Raw genomic sequence first — 20,621 nt, 5'->3', positions numbered from 1 at the left:
CGACATAATTTAATATTGTGCTAAAAATTGTATCTCAGACAATACCCATGTAAAATGAGAATGAAAATCGTCATCTTTTGTTAGCTATGATTTCGCAGAAAAATCCTTCTTCCTGTTCCAACTATTTTACTCACAGGATGTGATTGATGTCTCGTAACACAGATGTCTGTAAAAACTGTACTAAAACATAATTATGTTACTAAACGATATTTGAAAATAGAGTTTATCTGGGGCAATTCTCCTAGGTTCTCGTTTGTACAGGAACATTTGAAAAACGTAATCAAACATTTCAGCCTTTGCTTTGCTACCCTCAGTTTCATTTCCTGTGTCATTCTCTATGGACTAGACACTAACTTTGGTGCCACTAACAGCCTTTACATACGACCAGAATGTCTTTGAGTTCTGTGAAAGATTGCGTGACAATATTCTGCTACGGTAGTCATTGAAGGCGTCACGCGTTTAATACAGCATCTCCCTATATCCTACCCTTTGTTTTATACCTATTATGCAGTTTCTGTAGAAGTTTCTTTACTGTGACACTATACCATTGGGGTTCCCTCTCAATATGAACTGTTCTACTTGGTCCCTATACATCCAGTGCATGGTCAAACTACTCTTTTAAACTTTAGCAAGAGTTCCTCTACAAGCTCCTGCCCATGCTGAAAGTTTCAAGTTCCTCATTGAAACATGACATTACTGACTTTTTATCTAGTTTATTAAACATATGTATCTTTATGCTTGTTTTAGTTGTCGTTTGTATTTTGGTAATCGTTTTTGCTACAACCTCATTGTTGCTACAACACCGTCATGGTCACTGATACCAGTTTCGATGTGGTCATTATTAAAAAGATCAGGTCTATTTGTTGCCATTAGATCCAATATATTTCCATCATGAGTGGGATTCCTAACTATCTGTTCTAGGCAGTTTTCAGAGAAGGCATTTAGTAAAATTTCCCAGGGTGTCTTATCACGCCCACCACTAACAAAGGTGTAATTTTCCCGATTAATTGTTGGGTGGTTAAAGTCTCCACAAACGGTTACAGTATGACTGGGGACCTTGCGTACTAGTGAACTGAAGTTTTGAAACTTGAGCACTTGCCGCGAAAGGCAAAGGTCCCGAGTTCGAGTCTCGGTCCGGCACAGTTTTAATCTGCCAGGAAGTTTCATATCAGCGCACACTCCGCTGCAGAATGAAAATCTCATTCTTTGAATTGAAGTTTTCTCTGATGTTTTCGGTTACATCAGGAGACGAGTATGGAGGGCAATAGAAAGATCCAGTTATCATTTTATGCCCACCCCTGATACTTAGTCTTGCCCAAATAATCTCACACGCAACTTCAATCTCTATCTCGGTAGGTTTGAGTTCCTCGTCTACCGCGGCAAATACACCGTGTCCATTTCCCATTTACATATCCTTTAGAGATGCACTTAAATTTTCCCCAAAAATCTCACTGCTATCATTTTCAGGTTTCAACCACCTTTCTGTACCTAGTATTATGTGGGCTTCACTGCTTTTCATGTGCGTTTCGGGAGGACGAAGATTCAAACCTGTACTCGACCATTCTGATTTAGGTTTTCCGTGATTTTCCTGAATCGCTTTATGTAAATGCCGCGATGGATGTTTTGAAAGGGCAGAGCCGACTTCCTTCCCCATCCTTTTCTAATCCGATGGAACCTATGACCTCGCTGTTTGGTACCCTCCCTCAAATCACCCAACCCAACCACAACCATGAACGCTTCAAACTCTGGCACTTCGTTGCGAATGCTTCGACGCTTTACCATTAGGAGCTCACCTGTGGGAGACATTTCTTTCGCTCTTACACTGGTACTTCTGGGTTTTCTACAGCTATCGTTATCTGGATTGGATGGATAATCTCCTAATCTAAAAAAAACCTTCATGTGCACCACACACAAAGTAGTTGAGTAGAAGCTCTGATGTGCAGTGCACACCTGATCTATTTAGGAGGAGCCTACAGTTCTCAACTCTGTGGCGCAAGTGCAGGAAATCGCAGCCTAGCTCGTCACAGAACCTTCGAAGTCTCTGGTTCAGTCCAAAGGGCTACGATCAGTTCTGGAGACAATGCTGCAAATTGTGAGCCTCGCTGAAACGCCAAACACTAGGTTGGTCCTCTCAACCTTCTCTGCTATTCGCTGTAATGACCCAAGAATGCTCTTGGAGCCCAGACGACAGGCATAATTTATTCTGACATGCGATACAATGTTGAATGAGGCCCCTAGGCATACTTCCCGATTGCTCATGACGTCCCTTCCTGTCCATTGATGCCATTTCCCTAAGAGGTACCATCATTCACCGTACGTTTGAACTGCTGACGATTAATAGACCCCCCACCCATCCACCCTTTCGCGTTTGCATCATCTTGACACAGGACAAAACAGGTTCCCCCAAAGCAGGTGAAATGAGTCTCACTGACTCATGCTCAGTTTCAGTGTACGACAGCAAATGGTTCAAATGGCTCTGAGCACTACGGGACTTACCATCTGAGGTCATCAGTCCCCTAGAACTTCGAACTACCAATGTGAGCATTTATTGCCAGTCCAAAAATAGCTCTGAGAGAACTACTTAAACCAACTTCCCTAAGGTCATCACACACATCCATGCCCGAGGCAGGATTCGAACCTGCGACCCTAGCAGTCCCAGACTGAAGAGCCTAGAACGACAGCATCTCGGACTTGTTGGTTAGGGGGATTGGTACAGAACCCTGGGCCCTCCCTCCTGCCCGTCCACCCAGTACAGCACGCCTAGATCTACCATTAACACGCCACTCGCAGTCAACTGTAGTACTGTGGTACCTCTGGGACGGGTGTCGCAGGTACACGACTCTCGCGAGCTCCTCCACCACACCGACTCACAGCAGCTGCCAATTGTTTGACAGTAGTCAGGGAGATTTCCAGCTGCTTACGAACGTCTACCAACTCATCGCAGCATTGGCAGCGGGTCTGCATTTTGGCTGGTGCAATGTATTGCCTGACAGTGAACAAATAACTTTAATAAAGCCCGCTGATTATCTTTAATCCGTTGAGCTAAGAAGTTGCTAATTCCCTATAAGAACTGAAGCAAATACACAAAACGAGATTTTTATTAAGGCAACACAAAAACCTGTGGTAAAAAATACTGGTTTCCTAAAAGGCTTTGATGTTCAACTATAGTTGTTAGCAAACCCGTAAACAGAGTTGTTTTAGGCCTACGATAACTGCAGGTAATATGTATATAGGTCTACTCCTGTTAAAGGGAAAACTAGATGTAACACAATCTGTTAGTTAGGAAATTTGCTACAGTAACTAAATCACAAATGCCGATTTGCTACAAATTGCTCGTAAGTTATGCAAAGGACAATGGTAGCTCCAGAAAATTCTCAAAAACTCACATTTATTTGCATTGATATGCAATAAAATTCGGGGCTGACGTATTCTTTGACTGGAATGGGAACCACAAACGCTGATTTGCTACGGTAACTTACGAAAATAGTTTTGCAACGTCCGGAAATGCTCAGACTAACCTATTTCTCACGTAGTTGTGCTATGAAATTAGAGAATGATTGTTTTGAACGAGGATAGGCCTACTATTCTTAAAAATTTTAAAGGAGCACAATTTAGTTTAAGCCTACTATTGACGGTATTATTACTACTTTATCGCGGCACTCGTGAATGTTCGAAATTTCACAACATATCACAATGCACACAGGTGCTGATTGTATCAATGAAAAATTACGCAGAATCAATGCGAACTACTATAGTCCTGTATTTACACTGACGACTTACCTGAAACCAAGTCAGAATTCCTTTAGCACATAAAAGCCTCTCAAGTTTCTCAATTACGCCTCAAACTTTACATCAAAATTCTTCAGTTTACTTTAGTGATCAACAAGTTTTTAAATTGTTATTTCAATTGTCAGCATGAAAGCAGAGGATCAAATTTCATTTACAAAATAAAACGGAATACACAAATATCACGAGGGATCTTAACACTGATTCACGCATTGATATCAACTAGACTTCTAATGTATGCGACTTCATAAATGAGTTTGCCCTGTTTTAGGCTACTTAAAATGGCGGCTGGCCCCGCCCACTGTGGCTTCAAAGCAACGTACGGCGTAAGCCTGCAGTGCCAGCTCCCTTCTTTTTATACCTCCATGCATTTCACTAGTTGAACATCGTTCTTGTAGTAAAACTGCAAGGGATACATCGCTGCCGCATAAGTGAGCCAACTTTGTGCATAGATACATAGTACAAAATGACGATCGCTAGCCGCCTTCCACTGTAAGTGTCGTTGAATTACACATATTGTCGCATGCCAGCGTTAAAATTAAATAAATATTTCCCAAATCAAGATAAGTAATGTTGCAAAAGTAAAGAAAAATATTAATTATATCACTCTTTCTACAACTTAAAAACATTACAGTTTGAAGATAATCGTAGAACACCAAGCTTAAGTTATTATACTATTTCAAGAACGTAGATACATTATGGTCGAACGGCGACGGAGGGGAGGGGCGGCGTGTAGGGCGGAGATACAGGCCACAGTCGGCTCGGGTGATTTCAAGCAACCCGATGAAAAAAATCTTTTCGAAACTAACGAAATGTAGAATATGCTGTTACCAAAAACCCCTTCCGCTCTCTACGAACCCGTCCGATCGTTCTGGTTTTCATATAGAGTACTGCAACCGGGTGGGCGATATTTTGCCATTTGGGCTACAAATGACGGGAATACAGCAATTTTTTTAAAGGAACGGAAACATAGCCGTTTGGACGATATTTTTGTTAATTTATTTTTGGGCAACAGAGGTAAATCCAAGTGTATTTTTATGCACCGAATTTTAATTTAATGTTATTTGTAATTATGTTTACCGCTCCGCTGCCTTGTGAAATACTGAAACACTGCAACCCCAAAGTTCTACCAGTCTCCAAATAACGAATCCAATGCTAACATTAAACTGCTGTAGTTATGCAATTTGGCTGTTTTAGTAGTGCGTGCATATTTTTAATTTACCATAACGCTGGTGGGCGAATCAGTACCGGTTTCCATCTTCTTTCTTGTTGCAAACTTATCCATTATTAGAAACTATAACACCAGCACACAGCGGAATACAATAACCACAGAACTTACATTACATTCAACTGCAAGTAAGAACTTAACTGATTAACAAAACAACTGAGCTCCAGTGTGGCCAACAGTGCACAGTGATCGGACTTGGCTATTTTAATCTATGGATGGCCAAGGTGACTATCGATAGTGTGTAACCATTTTTTTGACGTCTGATCGAAAATCAAAATATTTTCAATTTCACTACACGGCAGCTAGATCGTGTGTAATTTTATTTAGGTGACAGTGGGGTCCATACCCCCGAACCTCCCCTTATAGCTACGTCCTTGCTTCCGCCCATTGCTTTGGTCGCATCACAGTATATTAAATTAATTTTGCGACTGTTGGAAACTCATCGTGATTACTCTGAAAAGTCACAGACGAAATTATGAAGAATGCTAGTGTCATTGCTGCAAAATTTGGTTTCGAAGACACCAACGTCGATGCAACCCTTCAGCAGGAAGTCCATCACAATTCTGGAGGGCCTCATTAATAATAGAGTGCCCTATGTAGACAGACACTGTTGAAGCGCGTTTTGTTTAAGAAAACAGGCCAGTATCTGCATTATCTCAGTTACATCCTGTGCAAATGACAACCATGTGAAAAGATCATTTAATGGAAGCTTGTAAAACCTTCGCCGTATTTTATGATTTATCGAACGTAAGAAGTGAAACTGAACTTCGGCGAAAATTGTGACAGAATACAAGGAAACCAGGGGGGCTAACTGCTCTCAGTATCCTGAAAGAAACGGAAAGCTGCTTCCCCGAAACACGAAAGGCATAAAAAATTTTGATTTCTATCTCTTTCACAACACGTGCTCTGGAAGGGTCTTTTAGCAGTTAAACCCTTAACTCGCGAGGTGACTTTTCTGTATCGTAAACCACGAGGTGGGGTCTCTGGGACACCTATGTTTAAACCGAGATTTAAGGCAAAAATCATTTGATATTTTTAATTTATCCTATATAACATTTATTTTTGCAATTATTTAAGTGTTGTTTAAAGGCTTCTGGTTTATTTTATTGCACTAAGCAAAGCCTGCAGCATTTTACTATTTATCACACAAAAGGACCAATTTTGTGTGGCTATTTTAAATAGTACAAATAACACTATTAGATTACTGAATTTTACATTCTGAAAAATTATAATATCTCTGTAGCAAATATATTCCCAAATAAAACTAAATTCCAGAGTTTAAATTTGCGCTTAAAAATTCCACCCGATAGGTAAAAAAGAAAGTCTGTCAAATTGATATTCATTGCTGGGAACTACATTTTTCCTACCATCACTCAGAACACATTCGATTTTAACAGACACTTTAAGTACTTCATGGAAAATACAGGCAGATCCCCATTACAAATTTTTTGAAATTCTTCCTCTGAATGATGCTCTCGTTCATAGCAGTACTGTGATCACTGGTTAACATAAAATCGTCGTCTTTTTTCGTTTATTTCTTGATCTGTATCACTGACAGCTTCCTCCGTAAACCGACTAACAATTTCATCAAACCCGGGGAAATTAAAAATGAAACATGCGTGCCAACACATTTTTAGCTTTACGGTACCGTACCGTACTGAAGAAAACAGGTAGGTAGTTCACGAGGCGCGGTTTAGGGGACTCCAACACCTTGCAGTTAACACTTGTCAACAATAAACACAGAAGACGATAACGCAACCGACAACAAAATATCGTGGGCTTGGCAATTTAAGGAGGGTAGGCGGGGTATAGAAGCATTCCACCACAACTGGTCTTGGAGAGCGAGTTCGAAAATTTTCGCGCGGTCCGAGAGACCACACCTCCAGAGTTAAAAGTTCAGAAGAATAAAAACCTGGTTGTGGAGCACAATGTCAGAAAGCCGCCTCAGTGGTTTAGGAATTACGCGTATTCACAGAATTCGTACTGTTGACAATAAAGAGGATTTTATTAGTAAAGTGTAGGAAGAAGTTACAAAAACTCAACGAGGATTATGTTGTAGCCGGCCGAAGTGACCGAGCGGTTCTAGGCGCTACAGTCTGGAACAGCGCGACCGCTACAGTCGCAGGTTCGAATCCTGCCTCGGGCATGGATGTGTGTGATGTCCTTAGGTTAGTTAGGTTTAAGTATTTCTAAGTCCTAGGGGACTGATGACCTCAGAAGTTAAGTCCCATAGTGCTCAGAGCCATTTTGATTATGTTGTAACTACATGTCTTTAGATATTAGTAATCTGTAAAGTTCAATATAAATGTTTATAATTTTTCTTGCCAGTAAACAATTTTTCTACTTTAGTCACTGTGCCAGCGCTTCTCGCTTCCCTCACTCTTTTTCTCGTCCTGCATCACGCGCCCCTCCCCCAACATGCTGCCCGGTGACGCCCTTCTACTGAATCTAATTGAGGAAAAGAAAAATTTGACGCACAGCTTTAGTGAAAGAAGGGACACATCGTGGAGCGTCACCAAATTGTCAGTCTGGTAAGTGAGGGAAGGGTGGGGCAGCCCGAGGCTCCAGAGTTACCAGCTTCAGACGGATGTAGGCCGCAGTCCAGCAGAGAGCAGTGTGGACAGCTGCACCACATCAGCCTTCGGACTGGTGAGCACAGCAACAAAACACATTCATTTGTACTAGAATTCAACTAGAAACAAGGGTCAGGGATAACACGGTGAGGAGAGTTCTGTTGATATCAGCATTTTCTAAAGATCGGTGAAATGTGTAGCTTGGCACGTCCGAAGTATACAACCGATTACTGGAAGTGAAACTAACGTTAACTGGCAGAAAAGCCGCTGCGACAGAGCATCTGAACACGTGTCAGGAAGCAGTGAGTTGCACCGCAGAAAGCGGTCAGTTGCACGTCTCCCTCCCGCCCCTGCGAGCCATGTCTCCTTATCTCTGCTTCCCCGCCAAAGCCCCTAAAATTTGCGAACAGAACAAACAGCTTACACAACTGGGATTTTCCAACTCGTGTGGCTCCTGTATTGTATTACTCGTAGCTGGTGGCCGTCCTTGTTACTACAACAGGGAAAATCACAGCAAGTTTCTCTTTTAATAAAAAGTAGTTCACTTCAGGACGCAGAATGCGAAACAACTCGGCGAAACAAATTGTACTCGATAAGGAGCTCAAATGAGGTCTGATACCACGGTATGGGCCATTTGGCGTTACGCAACGCCACGTACGACGGAATTTTACTCGGTAACATTAATGAAGCTCTAATCAAAATCGTACGCTTGGGTTCGAATGGGACGACACAATAAAATACACATTTCCCTAGTAGAGGAAGATAAGACGAAGAGCGAAACAAACCGACAGACTGGTCAAAATCTGGCAGATAGATATATCTATTTCTCTTTACCTGCAGTGCTGCTCGAGAAACTGAACGACGGGGTTTAATCCCAGGTGAGACACACGAAAGCACGCAGATCCTCTTTCGGCGACGTCTGTTTGGACACACGCGTTCAATTAGCACCAAACACACTACCGCTAAACGGAGCTTCCGGCCCGCGACGCAGCTTCTCAGCTCACACGGCAGAAGCAGCGCCACCCAGTCACGAACCCGGGACCGCCAGCGACACACACACCCCCGCGACCGAGGCGGCTGAGCGACTGGCTGCGCGGCAGCGGCGGCGACGGCGACTTCGGGCAGGGTAGGTGGGGGGGGAGCGGCGAAAGCCAGGGGGGGGGGGGGGGGCGGAGGCGGAGCGGGCAGGTGTCTGCGGGGCAGGTAGGCCGGCCGGCGACGCCATCTGGCGGAACTGCGCGCGCTGCCCAGCATCAGCAGAATAGCACAGTGCGGGTTGATATGAAAACACGTCCGATAAAACTCTGCCAGTCTTATAGACGAATACGTAATTGTTACGGAATGATGAGTACCAGGCTTGAAACTGTGTATCATAAATGTTTTTTGGCACAACATTCGAGCGTTGCCCAGCAAGTAAGGCTCCGCATTTTTTTTTTTCTTACGGAAACAATGCTACCAATGCGAAACGTTACGTAGTGTTGTTGTTGTAGTCCGCAGTCCTGAGACTGGTTTGATGCAGCTCTCCTTGCAACTCTATCATGTGCAAGCTTCTTCATCTCCCAGTACCTACTGCAACCTACATCCTTCTGAATCTGCTTAGTGTATTCGTCTCTTGGTCTCCCTCTACGATTTTTACCCTCCACGCTGACCTCCAATACTAAACTGGTGATCCCTTGATGCCTCACAACATGTCCTACCAACCGATCCCTTCTTCTAGTCAAGTTGTGCCACAAACTTCTCTTCTCCCCAATCCTATTCAATACCTCCTCATTACTTATGTGATCTATCCATCTAATCTTCAGCATTCTTCTGTAACACCACATTTCGAAAGATTCTATTCTCTTCTTCTCCAAAATATTTATCGTCCATGTTTCACTTCCATACATGGCTACACTCCATACAAATACTTTCAGAAACGACTTCCTGACACTTAAATCTATACCCGATGTTAACAAATTTCTCTTCTTCAGAAACGCTTTCCTTGCCATTGCCAGTCTACATTTTATATCCTCTCTATTTCGACCATCATCCGTTATTTTACTCCCCAAATAGCAAAACTCCTTTACTACTTTAAGTGTCTCATTTCCTAATCTAATTCCCTCAACATTACCCGACTTAATTCGACTACATTCCACTATCCTCGTTTTGCTTTTGTTGATGTTCATCTTACACCCTCCTTTCAAAACACTGTCCATTCCGTTCAACTGCTCTTCCAAGTCCTTTGCTGTCTCTGACAGAATTACAATGTCATCGGCGAACCTCAAAGTTTTTATTTCTTCTCCATGGATTTTAATACCTACTCCGAATTTTTCTTTTGTTTCCTTTACTACTTGCTCAATATACAGATTGAATAACATCGGGGAGAGGCTACAACCCTGTCTCACTCCCTTCCCAACCACTGCTTCCCTTTCATACCCCTCGACTCTTATAACTGCCATCTGGTTTCTGTACAAATTGTAAATAGCTTTTCGGTCCCTGTATTTTACCCCTGCCACCTTCAGAATTCGAAAGAGAGTATTCCAGTCAACATTGTCAAAACCTTTCTCTAAGTCTACAAATGCTAGAAACGTAGGTTTGCCTTTCCTTAATCTAGCTTCTAAGATAAGTCATAGGATCAGTATTGCCTCACGTGTTCCGATACTTCTACGGATTCCAAACTGATCTTCCCCGAGGTCGGCTTCTACTAGTTTTTCCATTCGTCTGTAAAGAATTCGCGTTAGTATTTTGCAGCTGTGACTTATTAAACTGATAGTTCGGTAATTTTCACATCTGTCAACACCTGCTTTCTTTGGGATTGGAATTATTATATTCTTCTTGAAGTCTGTGGGTATTTCGCCTGTCTCATACATCTTGCTCACCAGATGGTAGAGTTTTGTCATGACTGGCTCTCCCAAGGCCATCAGTAGTTCTAATGGAATGTTGTCTACTCCTGGGGCCTTGTTTCGACTCAGGTCTTTCAGTGCTCTGTCAAACTCTTCACGCAGTATCTTATCTCCCATTTCGTCTTCATCTACATTCTCTTCCATTTCCATAATACTGTGCTCAAGTACATCGCCATTGTATAGACCCTCCGTCCACCTTTTTGCTTTCCCTTCTTTGCTTAGAACTGGGTTTCCATCTGAGCTCTTGATATTCATACAAGTGGTTCTATTTTCTCCAAAGGTCTCTTTAATTTTCCTGTAGGCAGTATCTATCTGACCCCTCGTGAGATAAGCCTCTACATCCTTACATTTGTCCTCTAGCCATCCCTGCTTAGCCATTTTGCACTTCCTGTCGATCTCATTATTGAGTCGTCTGTATTCCTTTTTGCCTGCTTCACTTACTGCATTTTTATATTTTCTCCTTTCATCAATTAAATTCAATATTTCTTCTGTTACCCAAGGATTTCTACTAGCCCTCGTCTATTTTCCTACTTGATCCTCTGCTGCCTTCGCTACTTCATCCCTCAAAGATACCCGTTCTTCTACTGTATTTCTTTCCCCCATTCTTGTCAATTGTTCCCTTATGCTCTCCCTGAAACTCTGTACAACCTCTTGTTCTTTCAGTTTATCCAGGTCCCATCTCCTTAAATTCCCACCTTTTTGCAGTTTCTTCAGTTTTAATCTACAGTTCATAACCAATAGATTGCGGTCAGAGTCCACATCTGCCCCTGGAAATGTCTTACAATTTAAAACCTGGTTCCTAAATCTCTGTCTTACCATTATATAATCTATCTGAAACCTGTTAGTATCTCCAGGCTTCTTCCATGTATACAATCTTCTTTTATGATTGTTGAACCAAGTGTTAGCTATGATCAAGTTGTGCTCTGCGCAAAATTCTACCAGGCGGCTTCCTCTTTCGTTTCTTACCCGCAATCCATATTCACCTACTATGTTTCCTTCTCTCCCTTTTCCTACTGACGAATTCCAGTCACCCATGACTATTAAATTTTCGTCTCCCTTCACTATCTGAATAATTTCTTTCATTTCATCATACATTTCTTCAATTTCTTCGTCATCTGCAGAGCTAGTTGGCATATGAACTTGTACTACTGTGGTAGGCGTGGGCTTCGTATCTATCTTTGCCACAATAATGCGTTCACTATGCTGTTTGTAGTAGCTTACCCGCATTCCTATTTTCCTGACCAGAAGTCTTGTTCCTCCTGCCACCGTACTTCACTAATTCCCACTATATCTAACTTTAACCTATCCATTTCCCTTTTTAAATTTTCTAACCTACCTGCCCGATTAAGGGATCTGACATTCCACGCTCCGATCCGTAGAACGCCAGTTTTCTTTCTCCTGATAATAACGTCCTCTTGAGTAGTCCCCGCCCGGAGATCCGAATGGGGGACTATTTTACCTCGGGAATATTTTACCCAAGAGGACGCCATCATCATTTAACCATACAGTAAAGCTGCATGCCCTCGGGAAAAATGCGATACGTTACGTATATATTATTAGTCTCCTGAGCGAGCGCGTCAAGTTTGGTCACTGCCGACAGATAGCGTAGCGACGAGACAGTTTCGTCTGGCGTCTATAGATGTTGTACGTTACAAGCAACGTGCCGTCATTGAATTTCTGACTGCAGAGAAAGAAACTGTGGGGAATATTCACAAACGCTTGTGCAAAGTCTACGGAGCATCTGCTGTCGACAGAAGTATAGTTAGTCGCTGGCCACGGAGGGTGAGGTCATTAGAAGGCGGTTCGGCGGAGCTCCACGATTTGCAGCGGTCGGGGAGACCGTCCACGGCTGTCACACCTGACAGCCGTGATCTAGCCCGCTCGGACTTCCGTTTGTTTGCGCCATTTTGAGGACGAGGAATAGGTGATTCACACAGTGAAGCAGTGGCACCGCCACCAGGACAAGGATTGGTTCCCACAGGGTTGTTTCGCACTGGAGGAAGGCCATAAAACGGAATGCAAATTACGTGGAAAAATAGAGAGTGTAGCTAAAACACCATTCCTTCGTCTGTGTAATTCTCATTATGTTCAATAAAGAAAAGTAGGAGAAAAAATGCGGTGCATTACTTTCTGGGCAACCCTCGTATTTTAAGTAGATGAAGTGGATGGTCAGATGGGTGGTAGACAAGTACATCCCCAAAAACATCTTTTTTCATATTAGGTGCATTGTGCTGCCACTTACTGCCAGGTACTCCATGTTAGCGACCTGAGTAGTCATTAGACATCGTGAGAGAGCAGAATGGGGCGCTCCGCGGAACTCACGGACTTCCAACGTGGTCAGGTGATTGGGTGTCACTTGTGTCATACGTCTGTGCGCGAGGTTTCCACACTCCTAAACATCCCTAGGTCCACTGTTTCGACGTGATAGTAAACGTGAAGGGAGACGTACAGCACAAAAGCGTACAGGCTGACGTCGTCTGTTGACTGACAGAGACCGCCGACATAGAGGGTCGTAACAACAGCCGAGGGCGTAGTCAGCAACCCCTCTCTGAACCATCCTCCCTCCCCCCTCCCCCCCCCCCCCCCCCCCGTCACCACCTTGGAGGGAAGGAGATACAGGTAATGAGAGAGCACTAGAGATTAACTTATTCGTGTCACAGAAGCAACAGTCAGACTTCTAGCTAGTTGTTGTTAAAGATCGGGTGGTACTTCGTGTGAATGACTGTTGTCTGTAGTTTGTCATACGCTAAATTGTCTGTTAAGTGTGGAGAAGGTTGTTTCTCTGAAGCGCCTTGCTAACTCTTCCTCGAGCCACGTTCCAAGTCACGCGGAACAGTTTTATTTCGGTCTTGGAGATTAGGTTCGCTAACAGACAAATTACTAAGGAACGACAGAAAACATAAAACTTAAAGAAATGACAGTAATTAGTTTCATTTCTGAAGTTTGTGCGCCCGCCTAAAGACACTCGATTTGTTTCTTGTCTACACGAATGAGGAACTGGAAAAACGAGAAAACCGTGACCTGCATGAACGTGACGCTTAGATGAAGGACCAGAGCTATGAAAACGGTAAAGAATATATACAAAGAGCGAAACTTGAAGAACGACGTTTTCAGCTGCCGTCTAAGTAGAACATCTGCACTAGTGAACCATAGCTTTATTCTACATGGGTTCTTAAGACGTTTAAACTGTTTTAAAGCTACATCACGCATGGTGTTAAACAATTAGCCAACTGTTTCTTTTTAGTACACAGATTGCATACATTCCTTTCATGCCCTATAACTCTTGTCGTCAATATATCGTATTTATGAAATTAATAGTTCTCTCACTATGATGTTGAACCGCAACACAATATTATCATGTTTGATCGTTATTTCAATCTCCTTTATTAAATTCCTCGAGTCCTTCCACTGAAGTGTTGCAAACACCTTGTACCAAGAGACATATTGATGCGAAGTGCACTTTTAGAAATATATCAGATTTCTGTATGAATCACCACTAGCCAAAAAGTGAAGGATTATAGTTCATACAGAGTAATTAATACGGTAGTATTATTACCAGTTTTCGGAATAATTTCTTCTAATCAGTATATTCAAAGCTATTTTTCTCCGTTATGAAAAGCTAGGGTGACCAGACGTCAGGATAAATCCGGACATGTCCTTCTTTTAATCTCTTAATCATTGTCAGGGACAGATTTTGACATTGTCCTCCTTTTTCGCTAAGTTTACCCTCATAAAATTATATTTACAATTTTTCCCGTTCTAATGTTCTTTCCTTAAATATCTTATCCACAGATGGCAGCAGGATAGTCGATTTTATCGATTTCTCACTACTGATAGTGGATCGATCCATAAGCGAGTGCAAATATCGATTATTTAAAATTTCCGTTCCATATTTTCAGTTCTGGATTCGCATTGTCTTGGCTTGGCATTATAGGTTTCATGCCATGTACTCGGTACTCATGTGTGAGTGTGATTTGCTGTTTTTTGTAACCAAGTAAGTTTTATAAAATATCCGGAAATGCCTAATCGCAAGATGTTCTTTCTTACAAATATCCTGCCTGGATTCGAAGCAGAATGTAAGATATGTATAGCTGGAACTTACGTCTCGGTGGTCGATAAAGGTATGAAATAGCTCGGTAGGTTGTTTTATTTCGTGGTTTTACGTCATGGTTTCTTAGCCATTCAATTTACTTGTACGCGGAAAACTGAATGAGAGAAATTCTCCATTTCTGCATAGTATACGTAAACACCATTAACTTATTTAAATGTTATAAAACGAAACGCATGTCGCTGTGTCACTAAAATATTTTAAATTTCTTACACCAGGTGGCCAAGATCTCCAGCATAATATTACCACTCACAAGCATAACAAAAATCTTTGGGGTCGCAATTCAATGTCTGGGATAGACACATTATTTATCAACAGGAATCCACTTAAGTCGTCGAGTACTTACTAGAGAAGGACCACTTGCATTCCATAATGTTAGGCATGTCAATGGACTGCATGCAAATGGCAAACGAAGCCATTGATTTTGATTCAGATGCCAAAAAGATCTCAGCCAGAAAAAAAACTCAAAGCATTATGAACAATTTAACTGCTCCTAATGTCTTGAATGTAACCATGAAAAGTTTGAGTGATATATGTTGTTCTGGTGTCTCGAACGATGGAAGCAAACACAGCAATTTAAATGGTCATGCTTATTCAGTATTTTGACTACAAACTTGGTGGTTTAAAAACAAAGGTAATTGACATAAAATCTACTCCAATGAAACATATGAGACTGTTGCACAGTATATTACAGAAACATTGCAACATTTGGATATTGCTAATAAGCATGTATCATTTACAAGTGATAACGCTAACACAAATTTTGGGGGTGTAAATATTAAGGAAGGTAAGAATACATACAACTGATTAAAGAGGTCTTTGAACAAAGAGAATCTATTTAATCTGTGTAGGATGTCCAGCTCACATTTTACGTAAACAATTTAGCATGGAACTGATCTCTGTCGATTGAGAGTGTGTCATTGTGAAAATTCGTCATTATTTCTCTGTTTACACTGTTAGAACGTACCAGTTACTCTCTTTCTGTGAATTTGTTGAGGTAAATTTCAAATAAGTCCTGTCTCATGTGAAAAATAGGCGGTTGTCTCTTTTTCCAATCTTTTCCCAACAATTGAAAGGGCGCTGGAAATTAATCTCGCTCTGAAATCTTACTTTCTGTCTGAAAGCAAGCCGTCAAAGGTTTTGTTTCAGTTTTTGGGACTAGTTTAAGTGAAGCCTACTTATAGCATTTGCATTCATTGATGTCTGCATTCAGTTCAAATACTCTGCAACTAGAAAAGGAGGGGAATTCTGTGCTTGAAGTGACTGAAATTTTAGATTCTGTATGCAAGGTGCTTGAGGACCGATTAAATGAAAAATTCACTAGCCTAAAGACCAAACGGGAGCTGGGAATTCCTACAGAAGAAGACTTTTATAACGAAATTAATTTTTTTTTTTTTTTTTTGGAGGAAGCTATGTTGCTGTATAAGTCAGTCGTGCCATTAATATTTGAAATTATGGCTGATGACTTTTCGTGTTTCAAATGGACGTTTCTTACAAAAGACGTAAATTACAGTGATGTTGAAAAAACCTTTTATATTTACAAAATAGTCCGCAGCTCGTGGTCTTGTGGTAGCATTCTCGCTTCCCGCGCACGCGGTCCTGTGTTCAATTCCCGGCAGGGTTAGAGATTTTTCTTGCATCGAGATGACTGGGTGTTGTTGTGTCGTCTTCATCATCATTTATCCCCAACTGTGCGGCTGGTCCCGGCGGAGGTTCGAATCTTCCCTCGGGCATGGGTGTGTGTGTTTGTCCTTAGGATAATTTAGGTTAAGTAGTGTGTAAGCTTAGGGACTGATGACCTTAGCAGTTAAGTCCCACAAGATTTCGCACACATTTTGAACATTTATCCCCATTACGGTCGGAGGAAGGCAATGGCAAACCACCTCCACGAGGACCTTGCCTAGTACAGCAGTGCGGGTCTATCGCTTCATCCCCTATGCTCCTCGGAGTATGTATGGGACCTCGTCATCATCATTTACCAAATAAGTGTAATGATTTTGAAATTAAATATGTAAAATGTTTTGACCAATTCTGTAATTTTAGGCAATTTCTGAAACGAAATAGTAATGACCCTGAATGTAGTGGGTTATCTTGTAAAAAATGGGACGAGCCCCCGCCGTCGCTGCTCTCTGACCTGATGGACGTGGACTCGTCGTCGCTGTCTCCATCCCTCAGGCCTGGACGTGTCCCCGGCAGCAGTTTTCAGGAGGATGTTCCTGTTGCCTCACAAGCCAGATGGCGGGGTACGGTCGGGAGAACGCCGTCCTCCACAGTCACGGCTCCCAGCTAATCTCAGCGTCCCATCCAGCATCCTGCCTCCCTCAACACTGTAGTTGGCTGGCTCCCTACACGACAACGGTGCGGCATTTCGGGAGGGGGGGGGGGGAGGGCAGATGGGGAGGAATGTGCTGGTGTAAATTGTAGCCAGCACACTGGTCGGCAAAGATGTAATGCGAAGATCGATAGCAGGCGCTGGATCCATTGCGGCTGTCACGAGAGAGGCCAAAGACACACTCGAAAGCAACACACCGCCAGCGCCCTCTTGACAGCAAGTATATAGATCGCCGTCGCTGACCAGAGGTCCTCATTTACTAACTCACACTCCATTTTTATGTCTGGCAGTTCACGTGCGGAGCATGTCACAGGCTACTCCAGTACTTAGCGTCCAGATTAATGTAATAGCAAGAGTACCAACATTGTCTGCAACAGGACTATTACGGATGAGCATGTACCACAACACATAGACTCTATTATAGTTAAACAGCAGCTATCTGTTCATGTAAATAAAGAAACGTGTTAATCTACGTGTGCATTTGTGTTGTAGATATAGGATACCAGCCACCCATAATAACATACTCTCCCTTGCTTCCTACGGTACAGGACACCAGAATGGCGACAAGGAGACTACAATTTCTTGATTTAATTACAGTCTCTTCTCTACTAATGACATGACATACATCATAGTTTCCAATATTTACTGCAGGGCTTATTTCAGATAACAGATTCTGTTTCAGCCACATTTTAACTTTTATATACACTGTCTCAATGTTCATTTTGTCATCATTCCTGCCTAGCCTCAAATTCTTCTATTAATTGTTATATATGTTGAACAGTCTGGCCACATTTTTGTCTTTTACCTGAACATTGTCATTAACACTTTGTAAGTTTTCCTGAATCGCTTACAACACTAATTTCTTTTTTACCATATTCCACAATGATTTCTGTGGATTGCTTAGCTCTCATTTCGTCAAGTTTGGTCACTTGTTCTTACTGCTCTGCAAGACCCACAAACAACAGACATTAACATTTAATGTTTCCACAGGATTTCTAAATCATTTCTGATGACACATCAGTGTTAACCAAGTTGGTCTGACGGGTACTCAAACCCTTATGCTCATGTCACATCAGTCCACACTGAAAGCTCACTAGTGATTAGTTGTTACATTAGTTCACTGCGAAAGCTTCTTCGTGATTGGTTGTTTCTTAATCTCTCAAGCCATGAACCATGGCAGTGTGATCCAAACACCACAGACAATTATAAGCCACATGTATGAAAATATTTTTGCCAGCTAACGCTATGGATGGTTATGATAGTGTAGGTTTTCTGTCAATTTACAATGCACTCCACAAACAGGATTACGCTTGTTGGCAGACAGAATATGTAGACGAATCAGTTCTATAGCGGCTTCTTCCAGAGGTAGCCATCATCACATGTTTACACAACTTCTTTTAATTGTGGGTGTAGAGCTAACGTCCAATAATGTTCTGAATGCATTCAGTCAGAGGAATTTGATGGCTAAGAGATCAACGTGAGTGTTACTCAAACCACTGTAGTGCAAATTCAGAGCTTCAAAACAGTGCTTGGGTGGGAAAATGCATTGTAGTAGTTCATACAGGTATGTGGTCAGTACAGTGCAGTTGACAAAATACTATTGATTGTGATAGTAACATGTTCATTTCATTCATTCAAACACTAGATTCTATTGCAGTGAATTCATACTACAGATTCTAATAGATTCCTAACAATATTTAGTTGTAGTAGTAGTAGTACTTCGATTCACACCATAGGTCCTCAACTAGTTACACTGCAACGATCACACACTTTTTGTTAGCTGGGAGTATTATTATTTATTCAACACTGATTTCTGCTGTCGGCTTGGTGTGATAAAAATTTCATATCAATGTAAAAGAAATGTTAAACTACAGTCGTCCTTCATGTTGTTGTTGTGGTCTTCAGTCCAAGGAATAGTTTGCTGCAGCTCTCCATGCTACTCTATCCTGTGCAAGCCTCTTCATCTCCGAGTAACTACTGCGAAAAGACTGTTGCAATTTCCGGCTCCTGTTTGGACTTTAGGCTAATGAATTTTTCATTTAATCGGTCCTCAAGCACCCGCATCCCTCTACCCCCTGAATCTGCTTACAATATTCATCTCTTGTCTCCCTCTACGAATTTTAGCCCCCACGCTTCCCTCCTGCACTTAACTGGTGATACCTTGATGCCCCAAAATGTGTCCTACCAACCGAACCCTTCTTTTAGTCGGGTTGTACCACAAAGTTCTCTTTTCCCCAATTCTGTTCAGTATCTCCTCATTAGTTATGTGATCTCCCTATCTAATCTTCAGCTTTCTTCTGTAGCACCATATTTAGAAAGCTTCTATTCTTTTCTTGTCTAAACTCTATGTTAACAAATTTCTCTTCTTCAGAAATGCTTTTCTTGCCACTGTCAGTCTACATTTTATATTCTGCCTACTTCGACCATCATCAGTTATTTTGCTTCCTAAATAACAAAACTCATTTAATACTTTAAGTGTCTCATTTCCTAATCTAATTCCCTCAGTATTACCTGATTTAATTCGACTACATTCTATTATCCTTGTTTTGCTTTTGTTGATGTTCATCATATATCCTCCTTTCAAGGTACCGTCCATTCCGTTCAACTGCTCTTCTAAGTCCTTTGCTGTCTCTGACAGAATTACAGTGTTACTGGCAAAACTCAAAGTTGTTATTCTTTCTCCCTGGACTTTAATTCCTACTCCAAATTTGTTTTTTGTTTCCTTTACTACTTGCTCAATATACAGACTGAGTAACATTGGGGATAGACTACAGCATTGTCGCACTCCATTCTCAACCACTTCTTCCCGTTCGTTCCCCTTGACTCTTGTAACTTCCAGGTGGTTTCTGCACAAACTGTAAATTGCCCTTCCCTCTCAGGATTTTACCCCCGCCACCTTTAGCATTTGAAAGAGAGCATTCCACTCAACAGTGTCAAAAGCTTTCTCTAAGTCTACAAATGTTATAAACGTAAGTTTAACTTTCCTTAACCTATCTTCTTTGTGAAATCGTAGGGTCATTATTGCCTCGAGTGTTCCTACATTTCACCAGAATCCAAACTGAACCTCCCCGAGATCCACTTCTACCAGTTTTTCCATTCTTCTGTAAAGGATTAGTGTTAGTATTTTGCAGCCGTGACTTATTGAATTGATCGCTTGGTAATTTTTCTACCTGTCAGCAACTGATTTCTTTGGAACTGGGATTATTATATTCTTCTTGAAGTCTGGGGTTTTATTCGCCTGTCACATGCATGTTGCTCGCCAGATGGAAGAGTTTTGTCAGCGCTGGCTCTCTCAAGGCTATCAGCAGCTCTAACGGAATTTTGTCTACTCCCAGGGCCTTGTTTCGACCTATGTCTTTCAGTGCTTTGTCAAATTCTTCATGTGGTATCATATCTCCCTTCTCATCTTCCTCTATGTCTTCTTCCATTTCCACAATATTGCCATCAGGTATATCTCCATTGTATAGACCCTCTGTACACTCCTTCCACCATTCTGCTTTCCCCTCTTTGCTTAGGACTGGTTTTCCATCTGAGCTCTTGATATTTGTACAGGAGGTTCTCTTTTCTCCAAAGGTCTCTTTAGTTTTCCTGTAGGCAGTATCTAGCTTACCCCTCGTGATATATGCTTTTACATCCTTACATTTGTCCTCTAGCCACTCCTGCTTAGCCATTTCACATTTCCTGTCAATCTCATTTTTTAGACGTTTGTATT

General features: G+C 41.9%; 1 protein-coding gene across 1 annotated transcript in view; it reads right to left on the bottom strand.

Moving 5' to 3' along the window:
* The window catches only part of LOC124802464 (cadherin-99C), a 628,642-nt gene extending 619,983 nt beyond the window's left edge, over positions 1-8,659 (bottom strand). Inside the window, exon 1 of the mRNA XM_047263250.1 lies at positions 8,422-8,659. The gene's annotated coding sequence lies outside the window, so the exon portion shown is untranslated. The remainder of the gene's footprint in view (positions 1-8,421) is intronic.
* Between the last annotated feature and the right edge of the window lie 11,962 nt (positions 8,660-20,621).

This window comes from Schistocerca piceifrons, chromosome 6 (genome assembly GCF_021461385.2).
Source record: "Schistocerca piceifrons isolate TAMUIC-IGC-003096 chromosome 6, iqSchPice1.1, whole genome shotgun sequence".
Classification (NCBI taxonomy): Eukaryota; Metazoa; Arthropoda; class Insecta; order Orthoptera; family Acrididae; genus Schistocerca; species Schistocerca piceifrons.
The sequence above is the reverse complement of the archived record's forward strand: the minus strand, read 5'-3'. Positions and strand labels throughout refer to the sequence as shown.